This window comes from Saccopteryx bilineata, chromosome 3 (genome assembly GCF_036850765.1).
Source record: "Saccopteryx bilineata isolate mSacBil1 chromosome 3, mSacBil1_pri_phased_curated, whole genome shotgun sequence".
In the NCBI taxonomy this organism is placed as follows: Eukaryota; Metazoa; Chordata; class Mammalia; order Chiroptera; family Emballonuridae; genus Saccopteryx; species Saccopteryx bilineata.
The window spans coordinates 209,988,267-210,007,496 of NC_089492.1; the positions used below are offsets into that span (position 1 = coordinate 209,988,267).

General features: G+C 37.2%; 1 pseudogene; it reads left to right on the forward strand.

The window, feature by feature from the left end:
- Nucleotides 1–19,230, forward strand: part of LOC136329986 (guanylate-binding protein 7-like) — a 329,745-nt pseudogene that overhangs the window by 298,295 nt on the left and 12,220 nt on the right.

Below are 19,230 nucleotides of genomic sequence, written 5' to 3' on the forward strand. Positions count from 1 at the left end.
GGCTCTGGTTGCGACAGAGCGACGCCCCGGATGGGCAGAGCATTGCCCCCTGGTGGGCGTGCTGGGTGGATCCCGGTCGGGCGTATGCGGGGTCTGACTGACTGCCTGTCTCCCTGTTTCCAGCTTCAGAAAAATACAAAAAATAAAATAAAATAAAATTCCAACCACCCAAAGCAATTACAGATTAACACAATTTTTATCAAGATACCAATGGTGTATTTCACAAAACCAGAAGAAATAGTTCAAAAACATATATGAAACCACAAAAGACCTCAAATAGTCACAGCAAGTCTTGAGAAAGAGGACCAAAGTTGGAGGAATCACTCTACCTGATACAAATAATACAAAGCCACAGTAATCAAAACAGCATGGCACTGGCATAAAAACAGTCATGTAGATCAATGGAAAAGAATAGAGAGACCAGAACTCAACCCATTCCTATATGATTGATTAATATTTGACAAAAGAGACAAAAAAATACAGTGAGTAAAGAAGTCTATTCAATAAATGGTATTGGGAAAATTGGGCAGAGAAGTGCAAAAAAATGAAACTATACCATTTTCTTATACAAAGTAAAAATTGAAAATAGATTAAATACTTAAGCACTACTATTGAAACCAAAAAACTTCTAAAAGAAAACATAAACTGTAAAATCGTGTGCATTTCTCTTAGCAACATATTTTCTGATATATTGCTCAGGCAAGGATAACAAAAAAAATAAACAAATGAGACTAAGGGGGTCCTTGGGTTACAACACAGTTTTGTTCCTATCACAGTGATGTGACCCGAATTTTGTTGTAAGTCGAAATACACCCAAGCCTACGTCACTGACCTATCCTAACACAGTTGCAAAATCATAACCTAGAACATAACAACAAAACTAAGCCACAGTGCCCGTGTTGCCCCACGGAGAGGCAGGGTCAGAGGCCTTTCTGTGGGCTGAGGGCAGAGTCTCTGGGCAGCCCCAGCGCCCTGGGAAAGCCACGCACGGGAGGGAGTGAGAACTAATCCCAACGGTGGAGATTTTCCATGCTGGAGGCTGTTTCACTCAGAGGGAACCGCGGCCGGCCTCATATCCTGGTTTGCGCGCGCAGATAAGGAGTGAGCGATTCCTCCGAGTGCCTCGGCAGTGCGCGCCCGTGTTATCGCACAGAGGGGCAGAGTCAGGGGCCTTTGTGTGGGCCAAAGCGGAATCTCGGGCCGCCCCAGCGCCTTGCAAAAGCCGCACACGGGGACGGAGCGAGACTCAATTCCAACGCTGCAACTTTTCCCTGCGGTTGGGGGTTTCACTCAGAGCGTGAGACTGCTGGCAGGATATCCTGGTTGCAGACAGTGAGTGAGAGTTTCCTCCAAGCGCCCCGGAAGTGGGCGCCCGCTTGTGTTACCGGATAGAGTGGCAGAGCCAGAGGTCTTCGAGTGGGCGGAAAGCCCGCCTGATTATGCTAGCAGCTCTGACTGACTGAGCCTTACCCAGAGCCCTGTGCTGAGTGGAAATAGAGTGGGGAGTTGCCAGCAATTTGAGCCTCTTACTATCCAGGCAGAGGCAGCAGCAACCCCATACCTGGACTATCAGGCTACTAATTGAGGAAGGAAAGACTAGGAGAAAGGCTCCAGGAACACGGACTCTCTTACTGTCGGAGCCTATAAATGCTAATGAGCCTCGACTCCCAACGAGAATAAAGCACAATACATGACATTGCCATAGAGACTTATCAACTGCAACCTGAGCATGCCAAAGGGGCAGAACCCGGGGTACAGAGTCACCGACCAGGAAGAGGGAGAGAAAAGAAAAAGCAAGAAGATAACCTCTCAAAATCAAGAATAATCTGCAGACTTTATAACCTATCCCATTTTATTATATTTGTTCGTTTGTTTCTCTTATCTTCATTCTTGAGACTTTTTTTTCCTCCTCCAATTTGGCCGATTAACTCTCTACCAGTCTTACTCTCTCCTCTCCCTGAACTACACTACCCATAAGTGTTACATCTCCCATTATCATTTCTCTTCTCTTCCTTTCTCTCTATGAGGATTGCACTCCAAAACCCTTAACTCTCTCTCTCTCTCTCCTTTCTTTTTTCTTCTTTTAGTGGTTCCCTCTTTTTTTCTCTCTCTCTCTTTCTTTTCTCCCTCTATATTAGTTTCTTCCTTTCTCCTTTACATCTCCTCTCATTCAAACCTCAATAACAAACAAATTATCTTATCTGAGACTCAAACCTATGTTTGTGGCATTTTGTGGGGTTTTTACTTCACCTTTTTAACTCACTAGCAGTGCTCCCATCCCTGGCTCTCCATATTATCTAGTTCTTGTTCCACTAAATACAATAGTAAGTTTTTAATTTGTCCCCCCATTTTTCCATTTTCCTCTTATTCCTCTCATCATAACTCTTAGAAAACCAACACCTAAAAGCAAATCATTTTATTCTTGACCCAAATTTTTTCCTTATTTGCTTTTTGTGGGTCCATACGCTCTTTTTTTTTTCTTTTTTCTTTTTTTTTTTTTTCCTTTTTTTTTTTTTTTTTTTTTTTTTTTTCTTTCTCTCTTTTTTGCCCCTTTATTACTTTTCCCCAATTCAGGCCCTCCATCACAGGCATTGTTTGTTATAACTCACAGTCCACCACAAGATTTTCTCAAGAAAGAGGGGAAAGGAGAGGAGAGGAAAAAAAGAGGGGGGGAATAATTTCCTTTTTTAAAAAATTTTTATTTTATTTTATTTTTCTTTATTTCATTATTAATTTTTTTTAAAAAAAACAACTCTTTTCGATTTGTTATTTTTTTATTTTTTTTAACTTTTTATTCTTTATTAAATCTCATTAATACTATCAACAAAACCACCCTCAGATGCCATTAAGGAAGAGAAAATCGAATATCATGGATACAAAAGAAAGAGAGGTAACACAGCTAGATGAGGAAAAATCTATGGAGAAAAAATTTAATATATTGGAAACCTTGGAGCTAAATGACAGAGAATTCAAGATAGAAATCCTAAAAATCCTCCGAGATATACAAGAAAACACAGAAAGGCAATATAGGGAGCTCAGAAAACAACTCCATGAACACAAAGAATATATGTCCAAGGAAATTGAAACTATAAAAACAAATCAAACAGAGATGAAAAACTCAATTCACGAGCTGAAAAACGAAGTAACAAGCTTAGCTAATAGAACAGGTCAGATAGAAGACAGGATTAGTGAAATAGAAGACAAGCAACTTGAGGCACAACAGAGAGAAGAAGAAAGAGACTCAAAAATTAAAAAAAATGAGATAGCCCTACAAGAATTATCTGACTCCATCAAAAAGAATAACATAAGAATAATAGGTATATCAGAGGGAGAAGAGAGAGAAAATGGAATGGAGAACATACTTAAACAAATAATTGATGAGAACTTCCCAAGCCTGTGGAAAGAACTAAAGCCTCAAGTTCAAGAAGCAAACAGAACTCCAAGTTTTCTTAACCCCAACAAACCTACTCCAAGGCATATCATAATGAAATTGACACAAACCAACAGCAAAGAAAAAATTCTCAAGGCAGCCAGGGAAAAGAAGAATACAACATGTAAAGGAAGGCCCATTAGATTATCATCAGATTTCTCAGCAGAAACTCTACAAGCTAGAAGAGAGTGGACCTCAATATTTAAAGTCCTGAAAGAGAGGAACTTTCAGCCACGAATACTATACCCATCAAAGCTATCCTTCAAATACGAAGGAGAAATAAAAACATTCACAGATACAGAAAAGATGAGGGAATTTATCATCAGAAAACCCCCACTCCAGGAATTACTAAAGGGGGTTCTCCAATCAGATACAAAGAACAAAAAAAAAACAGAGCCACAAGTAAAAGCTCCAAGAAGAACACAATAAAACCAAATTTAAACTGTGACAACAACAAAAAGAAAGAGGGGGAGAAGACGGAGATTAACAGTAGCAAAGGTCGATGGAGTGCAAAAGTACTCACAAAATAGTTCGCTACAATGAACAGGGTAGGGACCCTTTTCATTACTCAAAGGTAACCACCATTGAAAAAACCACCACAGAAGCACATGAGATAAAAAAGATAGCAACAGAGGAAAGATGTATGGAATACAACCAAATAAAAACAAAAGATAGAAAAACGAAAGAGAAGGATCAAACAAGACACAAAACTAACAGAAAGCAAGATATAAAATGGCAATAGGGAACTCACAAGTATCAATAATTACACTAAATGTAAATGGATTAAAGTCACCAATAAAAAGGCACAGAGTAGCAGAATGGATTAAAAAAGAAAATCCAACTGTATGCTGCCTACAGGAAACTCATCTAAGTAACAAGGATAAAAACAAATTCAAAGTGAAAGGCTGGAAAACAATACTCCAAGCAAATAACATCCAAAAAAAAGCAGGTGTAGCAATACTCATATCGGATAATGCTGACTACAAGACAGGAAAAGTACTTAGAGACAAAAATGGCCATTTCATAATGGCTAAGGGGACACTGAATCAAGAAGACATAACAATTCTTAATATATATGCACCAAACCAAGGAGCACCAAAATATATAAGACAGCTACTTATTGATCTTAAAACAAAAACTGACAAAAATACAATCATACTTGGAGACCTCAATACACCGCTGACGGCTCTAGATCGGTCATCCAAACAGAGAATCAACAAAGACATAGTGGCCTTAAACAAAACACTAGAGCACCTGGATATGATAGACATCTACAGGACATTTCATCCCAAAGTGACTGAGTATACATTTTTCTCCAGTGTACATGGATCATTCTCAAGAATTGACCATATGTTGGGCCACAAAAACAATATCAGCAAATTCAGAAAAATTGAAGTTGTACCAAGCATATTTCCTGATCATAAAGCCTTGAAACTAGAATTCAACTGCAAAAAAGAGGAAAAAAATCCCACAAAAATGTGGAAACTAAACAACATACTTTTAAAAAATGAATGGGTCAAAGAAGAAATAAGTGCAGAGATCAAAAGATATATACAGACTAATGAAAATGACAATACGACATATCAGAATCTATGGGATGCAGCAAAAGCAGTGATAAGATGGAAGTTCATATCGCTTCAGGCATATATGAACAAACAAGAGAGAGTCCAAGTGAACCACTTAACTTCCCACCTTAAGGAACTAGAAAAAGAAGAACAAAGACAACCCAAAACCAGCCGAAGAAAGGAGATAATAAAAATCAGAGCAGAAATAAATGAATTAGAGAACAGAAAAACTATAGAAAAAATTAATAGAACAAGGAGCTGGTTCTTTGAAAAGATCAACAAAATTGACAAACCCTTAGCAAGACTTACCAAGGAAAAAAGAGAAAGAACTCATATAAACAAAATCCAAAATGAAAGAGGAGAAATCACCACGGACACCGTAGATATACAAAGAATTATTGTAGATTACTATGAAAAACTTTATGCCACTAAATTCAACAACCTAGAAGAAATGGATAAATTCCTAGAAAAATACAACCTTCCTAGACTGAGTCAAGAAGAAGCAGAAAGCCTAAACAGACCTATCAGTAGAGAAGAAATAGAAAAAACCATTAAAAACCTCCCCAAAAATAAAAGTCCAGGCCCTGACGGCTATACCAGCGAATTTTATCAAACATTCAAAGAAGACTTGGTTCCTATTCTACTCAAAGTCTTCCAAAAAATTGAAGAAGAAGCAATACTTCCAAACACATTTTATGAGGCCAACATAACCCTCATACCAAAACCAGGCAAGGATGGCACAAAAAAAGAAAACTACAGACCAATATCTCTAATGAATACAGATGCTAAAATACTAAACAAAATACTAGCAAATCGAATACAACAACATATTAAAAAAATAATACATCATGATCAAGTAGGATTCATCCCAGAATCTCAAGGATGGTTCAACATACGTAAAACGGTTAATGTAATACACCATATCAACAAAACAAAGAACAAAAACCACATGATCTTATCAATAGACGCAGAAAAGGCTTTCGATAAAATACAACACAATTTTATGTTTAAGACTCTCAACAAAATGGGTATAGAAGGAAAATATCTCAACATGATAAAGGCCATATATGATAAACCATCAGCTAACATCATATTAAATGGCACTAAACTGAAGGCTTTCCCCCTTAAATCAGGAACAAGACAGGGTTGTCCACTCTCTCCACTCTTATTTAATGTGGTACTAGAGGTTCTAGCCAGAGCAATCAGACAAGACAAAGAAATAAAAGGCATCCATATCGGAAAACAAGAAGTAAAGGTATCACTTTTTGCAGATGATATGATCCTATACATCGAAAACCCCAAAGAATCCACAAAAAGACTACTAGAAACAATAAGCCAATACAGTAAGGTCGCAGGATACAAAATTAACATACAGAAGTCAATAGCCTTTCTATATGCCAACAATGAAACAACTGAGAAGGAACTCAAAAGAATAATCCCCTTCACGATTGCAACAAAAAAAATAAAATACTTAGGAATAAACATAACAAAGAATGTAAAGGACTTATATAATGAAAACTATAAACCATTGATAAGGGAAATCGAAAAAGATATAATGAGATGGAAGAATATACCTTGTTCTTGGCTAGGAAGAATAAATATAATCAAGATGGCTATATTACCCAAAGCAATATACAAATTTAATGCAATTCCCATCAAAATTCCAATGACATTTTTTAAAGAAATAGAGCAAAAAATCATCAGATTTATATGGAACTATAAAAAACCCCGAATAGCCAAAGCAATCCTAAAGAAAAAGAATGAAGCTGGGGGCATAACAATACCTGACTTCAAACTCTATTATAGGGCCACGACAATCAAAACAGCATGGTATTGGCAGAAAAATAGACACTCAGACCAATGGAACAGAATAGAAGGTCCAGAAATAAAACCACATATATATAGTCAAATAATTTTTGATAAAGGGGCCAACAACACACAATGGAGAAAAGAAAGCCTCTTCAATAAATGGTGCTGGGAAAACTGGAAAGCCACATGCAAAAGAATGAAACTGGACTACAGTCTCTCCCCCTGTACAAAAATTAACTCAAAATGGATCAAAGATCTAAACATAAGACCTGAAACAATTAAGTACATAGAAGAAGACATAGGTACTCAACTCATGGACCTGGGTTTTAAAGAGCATTTTATGAATTTGACTCCACAGGCAAGAGAAGTGAAGGCAAAAATTAATGAATGGGACTACATCAGACTAAGAAGTTTTTGCTCAGCAAGGGAAACTGATAACAAAATAAACAGAAAGCCAACTAAATGGGAAATGATATTTTCAAACAAAAGCTCAGATAAGGGCCTAATATCCAAAATATACAAAGAACTCATAAAACTCAACAACAAACAAACAAACAATCCAATAAAAAAATGGGAAGAGGATATGAATAGACACTTCTCCCAGGAAGAAATACAAATGGCCAACAGATATATGAAAAGATGCTCACCTTCTTTAGCTATTAGAGAAATGCAAATCAAAACGGCAATGAGATACCACCTCACACCTGTTCGATTAGCTGTTATTAGCAAGTCAGGTAATAGCAAATGTTGGAGAGGCTGTGGAGAAAAAGGAACCCTCATACACTGTTGGTGGGAATGTAAAGTAGTACAACCATTATGGAAGAAAGTATGGTGGTTCCTCAAAAAACTGAAAATAGAACTACCTTATGACCCAGCAATCCCTCTACTGGGTATATATCCCCAAAACTCAGAAACATTGATACGTAAAGACACATGCAGCCCCATGTTCATTGCAGCATTGTTCACAGTGGCCAGGACATGGAAACAACCAAAAAGCCCATCAATAGATGACTGGATAAAGAAGATGTGGCACATATACACTATGGAATACTACTCAGCCATAAGAAATGATGACATCGGAACATTTACAGCAAAATGGTGGGATCTTGATAACATGATACGAAGCGAAATAAGTAAATCAGAAAAAAACAGGAACTGTATTATTCCATACGTAGGTGGGACATAATAGTGAAACTAAGAGACATTGATAAGAGTGTGGTGGTTACGGGGGGGAGGGGGGAATGGGAGAGGGATAGGGGGTGGGAGGGGCACAAAGAAAACAAGATAGAAGGTGACAGAGGACAATCTGACTTTAGGTGGTGGGTATGCAACATAATTGAACGACAAGATAACCTGGACTTGTTATCTTTGAATATATGTATCCTGATTTATTGATGTCACCCCATTAAAAAAATAAAATTATAAAATAAAATAAAAAAAATAAATAAATAAATAAATAAATAAACTAAGCCACAGAAAAAGGAAAAGGACATAAATATACTGTATTTACAATGTACTGCATATTCTTCCACCGCGTGCAACCAAACCAGTTTGCCCACATAGTCCATGAGTATGACGCTAACAGTGAAAGCCAAAACACTCACATCTGTTTTTTTTAGTTTTATCGGAGTGAATATCATAAACTCGAAACATTGTATATCAGAGACTGTTGTAACCCGAGGATCCCCTGTAAATCAAACTAAAAAATTTTACACAACAACAAAAAAAAACATCAAAAAATGAAAATGCAACCCATTGAATGGGACAACATATTCACCAATGAGACATCTGATAAGGGCTTAATATCTAAAACTCATAAAGAACTTATACAGCTCAACATAAAAAAAAAAAAACAATTTAAAAAATGGGCAGAAGACCTGAATAGACACTTCTCCAGAGAGGGCATACACATGGCCAATAGACATATGAAAACATGCTCAATGTCACAATTCATCAGAGGAATGCAAATTAAAACCACAATAATATATCATTTCATGCTTGTTAGAATGGCTGCCTTCAATAAATCAACAAATATCAAGTGTTAGTGAGAATGTGGAGAATATGGAACCCTGATGCATTGTGGGTAGAAATTTAGATTGGTACAACCACTATGGAAAGCAGAATGGAGTTACCTCAAGAAATTAGAAGTGGCACTGCCTTATGATTCATTAATTCCACTTCTGGGAATATATCTGTAGAAGCCTGAAACACTAATTCAAAAGAATATATGCACTCCTATGTTCATCGCAGTTATTTACAATAGCCAGAATTTAGAAGCATCCCAATTGCCATCAGCGGATGAGTGTGAGTGTATAAAAAAGCTGTGGTACATTTACACCATGGAATATATTTCACAGCTATAAAAAAGAAGAGAATACTACCTTTTGTAACAGCATGGATGGACCTGGGGAGTATTATGCTAAGTGAAATAATCCAGTCAGAGAAAGAGAAGTATTAATATTATATTATTTTATTTATACATAGAATTTAATAAACAAAATAAAGTAGAAACTGACACATAAAGAACTGGCAGAAAGCTGTCGGGGAAGAGGGGGGTTGATGACAGGGTGAAACGGGTGAAGAAATTAAGAAGAAAAAAGAATCCTAGACACAGACAACAGTATAGTGATTACAGAGTAAAATGTGGGAGGGGAAACGGGGATGAGGATTTAGAGCATAAAGGGTGATGGAAGGAGACTTGACTTGGGATAGTGAACACACAATATACAAATGACTTATAGAATTGTATTTCTGAAACCGATATAATACTAACTAATGTCATTCAAAGAATGCATTAAAAATAGTAGACAGGACACACAAAAGTGAAAGGAGAAGACAAGGATGAGGACAAGGAAAAACATGGGGAGAAGAAAAACGAGAAGACAAAAAACTTTATTTCAATAAAATTGTGAGTTTTAGAATGCTGCTCTCTAAAGCTTGAACAACAATTAGTGAGAAGTTGCATTTCATTTCCTAAATAGCATGTATCTTTCAGGACTGGGGACTCTGGCAAAGGCCTATGTGGGTGCCATCAACAGTGGGGCAGTGCCTTGTTTGGAGAACGCGGTGACAACTCTGGCCCAGATTGAGAACTCAGCGGCTGTGCAGAAGGCAGCCGAGCACTACAGCCAGCAGATGGCGCAGCGAGTGAGCTTCCCCACAGACACACTCCAGGAGCTGCTGGATGTGCACATGGCCTATGAGAGGGAAGCCATTCAAGTGTTCATGGAGCGCTCCTTCAAGGATGACAAGTGGGAGTTCCAGAAGAATTTTATGGTAATATGTCTTAGTATATATTCTTCTTGAAAACTGTCCTAAAATGATGCCGAGAATCCCCTTTTGTGATCCACAGTGCATGTCTCTCACTGTAAAATGAGCATGGATTCTTCTGAGTGACAGGGCTATACAGACTACTATCCACGCTTCTTTCACAAGATTCTTTATGTTCTATTACTACAAATCAGAAGACCCGTGTGCTTACCCATTTAAAACAACACACATGTGGTCAGATTCCAGCACAAGTTATGGTTGCCATGCTCAGAGACCACAAACTGAAAACAAGGTTCAAAAAGGCTTATGTCATACAGAGGTTCTAGGAAACTCCCCTCCATCTTCAGGCCAGTAATGGTGCATCATGTCCTTGTATTGTTTCCCATCTCTCTGAACCTTCCCTACCACCAACTGGAGAAAGCTGCTTTAAAAGGCTCGCGCCCTGACTGGTTGGATCAGCGGTAGAGTGTCTGCCCTGCGTGTGCAAGTCCCAGGTTCGATTCCTGGCCAGGGCACACTGGAGAAGCGCCCATCTGCTTCTCTAGCCTTCCCCCTTTCCTTTCTGTCTCTTCCCCTCCCGCAGCCAAGGCTCCATTGGAGCAAAGTTGGCCTCCACCTCAGGCGCTAGAATGGCCCTGATACAGTCGAGCATCGCCCCCTGGTGGACATGCCCGTTGGATCTCAGTCGGGCTCATGTGGGAGTCTGTCGCCCCCCCCCCCCACTTTTCACTTCGGAAAAATACCAAAAAAATAAAATAATAAAATAAAAAGGTTTGCGTATTTAGGCAATGCCCAGCTGGAAATTCCCATCTTAAAATCAAGCTGGGCCCTGGCCGGATGACTCAGTGGTAGCACATAGGCTCCGCTGTGGACGTCTGGAGTTTGAATTCCGGTCAGGGCACACAGGGGAAGCGCCCCTCTGCTTCTCCACCCCTCCGCCTTTTACTTTTTACTTTTCACTCGTTCTCTTTTCTCTCTCTCTCTCTCTCTCTCTCTCTCTCTCTCTCTCTCTCTCTCCTCTTCCTGCAGCCATGGCTCAGTTGGAGCAAGTTGGCCCCAGGTGCTGAGGATGGCTCCATAGCCTCTGCCTCAGGCATAAAAAGAACTCAGTTGCTAAGCAATGCCCCAGATGGGCTGAGCATTGCCACCTGGTGGGTTTGCGGAGTGGACCCTGGTTGAGATGCATGCGGGAGTCTGTCTCTGCCTCCCCACATCTCACTGAATAAAAAAGAAGCTGGACTGTATAACATAATCTAGTCATTAGATTCATGTTCATCACATCCACAGGCCCATGTACTAGAGAGTGGATAAAAGGGAGAGAACAGTTAGAAGACGTCATAATTCTACTTACTGTAGGCACCTTCACAAAAAGTTTGTCTTTGAGCCTGTCTTTAAATATAGGTTACAAAAATCTCTCAATTCATATACAAGAAAAACAAATTTATTTAAATATAGAAATAAAGAAAATAGATTTTGTTTTTCTGTTCGGTTTTTTTTTTTCCACAAACTCTCATTGAAAGAATTCATGACTAGTTTAAGACTGTTCAGAGACCACAACTCATTACTGGGCAGTTGATTTGCTATGTAAATACATGGTGGCTAGAAGTAGGCTTACAGTTGTTCATATAGAAAATAATCAAGGCCTGACCTGTGGTGGCGCAGTGGATAAAGCGTCGACCTGGAAATGCTGAGGTCGCCGGTTCGAAACCCTGGGCTTGCCTGGTCAAGGCACATATGGGAGTTGATGCTTCTAGCTCCTCCCCCCTGTCTCTCTCTCCCTCTCTCTTTCCTCTCTAAAATGAATAAATAAAATAAAAATTAAAAAAAAAAAAAAAAAAAAAAAGAAAAGAAAATAATCAATAAATTACACAAGAATAAACTCTGTATTTTGTGTACTCACAGCTGTAAACCTCCTTTTGCCCCATTCTGTCTTTTTTTCCATAGTATCCCAAATTTGCAGAGGAAATTCCTGTTGAATTTTCCATTGTTTGTTGTCTATTAATCTTACTTCTGAAAAAGAAAACATGCATAATACTAGATTACATATTTGAAAGTTGTTAGTGAGTAAATCTTACAACTATTTATCAAGAGGAAAATAAATGATGGGCAGAGATTTTTCACTTGGGATAGTGAACACACAATACAGTGATTATTGGTAGAACTGTGCACCTAAAATCTATATAATTTTGTTAACCCATTTCACACCAATAAATTCAATGAAGTAGAAAAAAAGAGAAAGAAATGTTTCTAACTATGTAAGGTGTGGGATGTTAGCTAGACTTACTGTGGTTATCATTTCACAATATATACAAATACTGATTCTTTTATTGTACACCTGAAATAATATGTTATTGTCAATTTTATATCAGTTGGGGGAAAGGCACATGGAATTCATGTCTACCAACCCCATCATTTCACAGGTGTTGAGCATGAGCCAAAGCAAATAAGGGACTTTCCACATGATGCTTGGTGATTGCAATTCCTAGTCCACCCTGATGCTATCAGACTGCTTCTTTTTTTTTTTTTTTTAATTATTTCAATAACAGTTAACATACAATACTATATTTCTTTCGGGTATATAGTGTAGTGATTAGACACTTACATAACTTAGAGATTGCTCATCCCAAAAAGCCTAGTACCCATCTTACACTGGAATAACAGACAATGTTCCTCCAGTATTATTGGCTATATTTTTATGTTGTACATCACATCCCCATGACTGTTGTTCTAACTGGTACTTTATACTTCTTAATCCCTTCCCCTTTTTCACCCATTGCCCCAAACTGCATGCCGTCCATCTGGCAGCCATTAATTTCTTCTCTATGAGTTTGTTTCCATTTTGTTTTTACATTTATTTTGTTTTTAGATTCCACATATAAGTAAAATTATATGGTATTTGTCTTTCTTAGTCTGACTTATTTTATTCAGTATAATACTCACTTTTTAATATTTTGAGGAGCTTTCTTACTAATTTTCATGGTGACTGCACCAATTTAAAATTCCACCAGTAGAACATGACAGTTCCCTATTCTCCACATCCTTGCCAACATTTGTTTGTTTGTTTGTTTGTTTGTTGATGATAGCCATTCTGACAAGTGTGAGGTGATATCTCACTGTGGTTCTAATTTGCATTTTCCTGATGATTAGTGATATTGAGCATCTTTGTATGTCTTTTGGCATTCTGAATGTTTCTTTTGGAGAAGTGTCTATTCAGGCCTTCTGCCCTTTTATTAATTGTGTGTGTGTGTGTGTGTGTGTGTGTGTGTGTTAAGTTGTATGAATTCCTTATATATTTTGAATATAACCCTTTACCAGATATATCATTGGTGAATATCTTTTTTTATTCAGTAGGTAATTTTTTGTTTTATTGATGGTTTTCTTTTTTTTTCTTTTTTTTTTAAATAAATTTTTATTAATGGTAATGGGATGACATTAATAAATCAGGGTACATATATTCAAAGAAAACATGTCTAGGTTATTTTGTCATTAAATTATGTTGCGTACCCCTCGCCCAAAGTCAGATTGTCCTCCGCCACCCTCTATCTAGTTCTCTGTGCCCCTCCCCCTCCCCCTAACTCTCTCCCTCCCTCCCTCCCATGTCCTCCCTCCCCCCACCCCTGGTAACCACCACACTCTTGTCCATGTCTCTTAGTCTCATTTTTATGTTCCACCAATGTATGGAATCATGTAGTTCTTGTTTTTTTCTGATTTGCTTATTTCACTCCTTATAATGTTATCAAGATCCCACCATTTTGCTGTAAATGATCTGATGTCATCATTTCTTATGGCTGAGTAGTATTCCATAGTGTATATGTGCCACATCTTCTTTATCCAGTCTTCTATTGAAGGGCTTTTTGGTTGTTTCCATGTCTTGGCCACTGTGAACAGTGCTGCAATGAACATGGGGCTACATGTGTCTTCACGTATCAATGTTTGTAGAGGGATTGCTGGGTCATAAGGTAGTTCTATTTGCAGTTTTTTGAGGAACCACCATACTTTCCTATTGATGGTTTTCTTCTCTCTGCAAAAAACATTTTAGTTTAAGTTAGTCTCATTTGTTTGTTTGTTTATTGTTTCCCCTGCCCAAGGAGACAGCATATATCTGTAAAACTAGAAGTGATGTCAAAGTCTTAGGATTTCAGTTCTTACATTTAAATCTGTAATTCATTTTGTGTTTATTCTTGTATATATGTCTGTCTAGTTTTCCCAACACTATTTATTGAAGAGACTGTCTTTATCCCATGCATATTCTTGCCTCCTTTATCACAGATTAATTCATCAATAGGTGGGGGCTTGTGTCTTGGGTCCCCATTCTCTTCCATTGACCTAGGTACCTGTTTTTATGTCAGTGCCATGCTGTTTTGATTACTATAGATTGTATAGTTTCATATCAAGGAGCATATCTCCAACTTTGTTCTTCTTTCTCATGACTGCTTTGCCTCTTCAGGGTCTTTTATGGTTTCACATAAATTTTAGGATTATTTAGCTCTGTGAGAATGTCATTGGTATTTTGACAGGAATTGCATTGAATGTATCAATTGCTTAAATATTATGGACATTTTAATGATGTTAATTCTTCCCATATATGGCTGTAGTATATCTTTCCATGTTTTTTTTTTTTTTAATAAATTTTTATTAATGGTAATGGGATGACATTAATAAATCAGGGTACATATATTCAAAGAAAACATGTCTAGGTTATTTTGTCATCAAATTATGTTGCAAACCCCTCGCCCAAAATCAGATTGTCCTCCGTCACCCTCTATCTAGTTCTCTGTGCCCCTCCCCCTCCCCCTAACTCTCCCTCCCTCCCTCCCATGTCCTCCCTCCCCCCCCACCCTTGGTAACCACCACACTCTTGTCCATGTCTCTTAGTCTCATTTTTATGTTCCACCAATGTATGGAATCATGTAGTTCTTGTTTTTTTCTGATTTGCTTATTTCACTCCTTATAATGTTATCAAGATCCCACCATTTTGCTGTAAATGATCTGATGTCATCATTTCTTATGGCTGAGTAGTATTCCATAGTGTATATGTGCCACATCTTCTTTATCCAGTCTTCTATTGAAGGCCTTTTTGGTTGTTTCCATGTCTTGGCCACTGTGAACAGTGCTGCAATGAACATGGGGCTACATGTGTCTTCACGTATCAATGTTTCTGAGGTTTTGGGGTATATACCCAGTAGAGGGATTGCTGGGTCATAAGGTAGTTCTATTTGCAGTTTTTTGAGGAACCACCATACTTTCCTCCATAATGGTTGTACTACTTTACAGTCCCACCAACAGTGAATGAGGGTTCCTTTTTCTCCACAGCCTCTCCAACATTTGCTATTACCCGTCTTGTTGATAATAGCTAATCTAACAGGGGTGAGGTGGTATCTCATTGTAGTTTTGATTTGCATTTCTCTAATAACTAATGAAGCTGAGCATCTTTTCATATATCTGTTGGCCATTTGTATCTCTTCCTGGGAGAAGTCTGTTCATGTCCTCTTCCCATTTTTTTATTGGATTGCTTGTTTGTTTGTTGTTGAGTTTTATGAGTTCTTTGTAAATTTTGGATATTAGGCCCTTATCTGAGCTGTTGTTTGAAAATATCAGTTCCCATATAGTTGGCTGTCTGTTTATTTTGATATCAGTTTCTCTTGCTGAGCAAAAACTTTTAATTCTGATGTAGTCCCATTCATTTATCTTTGCCTTCACTTCTCTTGCCATTGGAGTCAAGTTCATAAAATGTTCTTTAAAACCCAGGTCCATGATTTTAGTACCTATGTCTTCTTCTATGTACTTTATTGTTTCAGGTCTTATATTTAGGTCTTTGATCCATTTTGAATTAATTTTAGTACACGGGGACAGGCTGTAGTCGAGTTTCATTCTTTTGCATGTGGCTTTCCAGTTTTCCCAACACCATTTGTTGAAGAGGCTTTCTTTTCTCCATTGTGTGTTGTTGGCCCCTTTATCAAAGATTATTTGACCATATATATGTGGTTTGATTTCTGGGCTTTCTATTCTGTTCCATTGGTCTGAGTGTCTATTTTTTTGCCAATACCATGCTGTTTTAATTATCGTGGCCCTATAATATAGTTTAAAGTCAGGTATTGTAATGCCCCCAGCTTCATTCTTTTTCCTTAGGATTGTTTTGGCTATTCGGGGTTTTTTATAGTTCCATATAAATCTGATGATTTTTTGTTCCATTTCTTTAAAAAATCTCATAGGGATTTTGATGGGAATTGCATTAAATTTGTATATTGCTTTGGGTAATATGGCCATTTTGATTATATTTATTCTTCCTATCCAAGAACAAGGAATATTTTTCCATCTCATTGTATCTTTTTCGATTTCCCTTAACAATGCTTTGTGATTTTCATTATATAGGTCCTTTCCGTTCTTTGTTATGTTTATTCCTAGGTATTTTATTTTTTTTGTTGCAATCGTGAAGGGGATTATTTTTTTGAGTTCGTTTTCTAATATTTCATTGTTGGCATATAGAAAGGCTATGGACTTTTGTATGTTAATTTTGTATCCTGCGACCTTACTGTATTGGTTTATTGTTTCTAATAATCTTTTTGTGGAGTCCTTCGGGTTTTCGATGTATAGGATCATATCATCAGCAAAAAGTGATAGCTTTACTTCTTCTTTTCCGATATGGATGCCTTTTATTTCTTTGTCTTGTCTGATTGCTCTGGCCAGAACTTCTAGCACCACGTTGAATAAGAGTGGAGAGAGTGGACAACCCTGTCTTGTTCCTGATTTAAGGTAGAAAGTCCTCAGTTTTATGCCGTTTAATAGGATGTTGGCTGATGGTTTATCATATATGGCCTTTATCATGTTGAGATATTTTCCTTCTATACCCATTTTGTTGAGAGTCTTAAACATAAAATTGTGTTGTATTTTATCAAAAGCCTTTTCTGCATCTATTGATAAGATCATGTGGTTTTTGTTCTTTGTTTTGTTGATATGGTGTATTACGTTAACCGTTTTGCGTATGTTGAACCATCCTTGAGATTCTGGGATGAATCCCACTTGATCATGATGTATTATTTTTTTAATATGTTGTTGTATTCGGTTTGCCAGTATTTTGTTTAGTATTTTAGCATCTGTATTCATTAGAGATATTGGTCTGTAGTTTTCTTTCTTTGTGCCATCCTTGCCAGGTTTTGGTATGAGGGTTATGTTGGCCTCATAAAATGTGTTTGGAAGTATTGCTTCTTCTTCAATTTTTTGGAAGACTTTGAGTAGAATAGGAACCAAGTCTTCTTTGAATGTTTGATAGAATTCACTAGTATAACCGTCTGGGCCTGGACTTTTATTTTTGGGGAGATTTTTAATAGTTTTTTCTATTTCCTCCCTGCTGATTGGTCTGTTTAGGCTTTCTGCTTCTTCATGACTCAGTCTAGGAAGGTTGTATTGTTCTAGGAATTTATCCATTTCTTCTAGGTTGTTGTATTTGGTGGCATATAATTTTTCATAGTATTCTACAATAATTCTTTGTATTTCTATGATGTCTGTGGTGATCTCTCCTCTTTCATTTTGGATTTTATTTATTTGAGTCCTGTGACTTTTTTCCTTGGTAAGTCTTGCCAAGGGTTTGTCAATTTTGTTGATCTTTTCAAAGAACCAGCTCCTTGTTTTATTGATTTTTTCTATAGTTTTTCTGTTCTCTATTTCATTTATTTCTGCTCTGATTTTTATTATCTCCTTTCTTCGGCTGGTTTTGGGTTGTCTTTGTTCTTCTTTTTCTAGTTCCTTAAGGTGTGAAGTTAAGTGGTTTACTTCGGCTCTCTCTTGTTTGTTCATATAGGCCTGAAGTGATATGAACTTTCCTCTTATTACTGCTTTTGCTGCATCCCAGAGATTCTGATATGTCGTATTTTCATTTTCATTTGTCTGTATATATCTTTTGATTTCTGCGCTTATTTCTTCTTTGACCCATTCATTTTTTAGAAGTATGTTGTTTAGTTTCCACATTTTTGTGGGTTTTTCCCCCTCTTTTTTGCAGTTGAATTCTAGTTTCAGGGCTTTATGATCAGAAAATATGCTTGGTACAATTTCAATTTTTCTAAATTTGCTGATATTGTCTTTGTGGCCCAACATATGGTCAATTCTTGAGAATGTTCCATGTACACTAGAGAAAAATGTATACTCTGTCGCTTTGGGATGAAGTGTCCTGTAGATGTCTATCATATCCAGGTGTTCTAGTATTTCGTTTAAGGCCACTATATCTTTATTGATTCTCTGTTTGGATGACCGATCTAGAGCCGTCAGCGGTGTATTGAGGTCTCCAAGTATGATTGTATTTTTGTTAGTTTTTGTTTTAAGGTCAATAAGTAGCTGTCTTATATATTTTGGTGCTCCTTGGTTTGGTGCATATATATTAAGGATTGTTATGTCTTCTTGATTCAACTTCCCCTTAATCATTATGAAATGACCATTTTTGTCTCTGAGTACTTTTTCTGTCTTGTAGTCAGCATTATTAGATATGAGTATTGCTACGCCTGCTTTTTTTTGGGTGTTGTTTGCTTGGAGTATTGTTTTCCAGCCTTTCACTTTGAATTTGTTTTTATCCTTGTTGCTTAGATGTGTTTCTTGTAGGCAGCATATAGTTGGATTTTCTTTTTTAATCCATTCTGCTACTCTGTGTCTTTTTATTGGTAAGTTTAATCCATTTACATTTAGTGTAATTATTGATACTTGTGGGTTCCCTACTGCCATTTTATAAATTGCTTTCTGTTAGTTTTGTATCTAGTTTGATTCTTCTCTTTTGTTTTTCTATCATTTGTTTTTGTTTGTTTGTGTTCCATACTTCTTTCCTCTGTTGCTACCTTTTTTAAGTCAAGTGTTTTTGTGGTGGTTTTTTTAAGGGTGGTTACCATTAAGTAATGAAAAGGGTACCTACCATATTCATTGTAGTACCCTATCTTATAAGTATTTCTGTACTTCATCATCCTTTGCTACTGTTAATCTCCATCCTCTCCCCCCTTTTTTTCCTTTGTTGTCACAGTTTAAGTTTGGTTTTATTGTGTTCTTGGTGGAGCTGTTACTTGTGGTGTTGTTTTCTTTTGTTCTTTGAATCTGGTTGGAAAACCCCCCTTAGTATTTCCTGGAGTGGGGGCTTTCTGTTGATAAATTCTCTCATCTTTTCTGTATTTGTGAATGTTT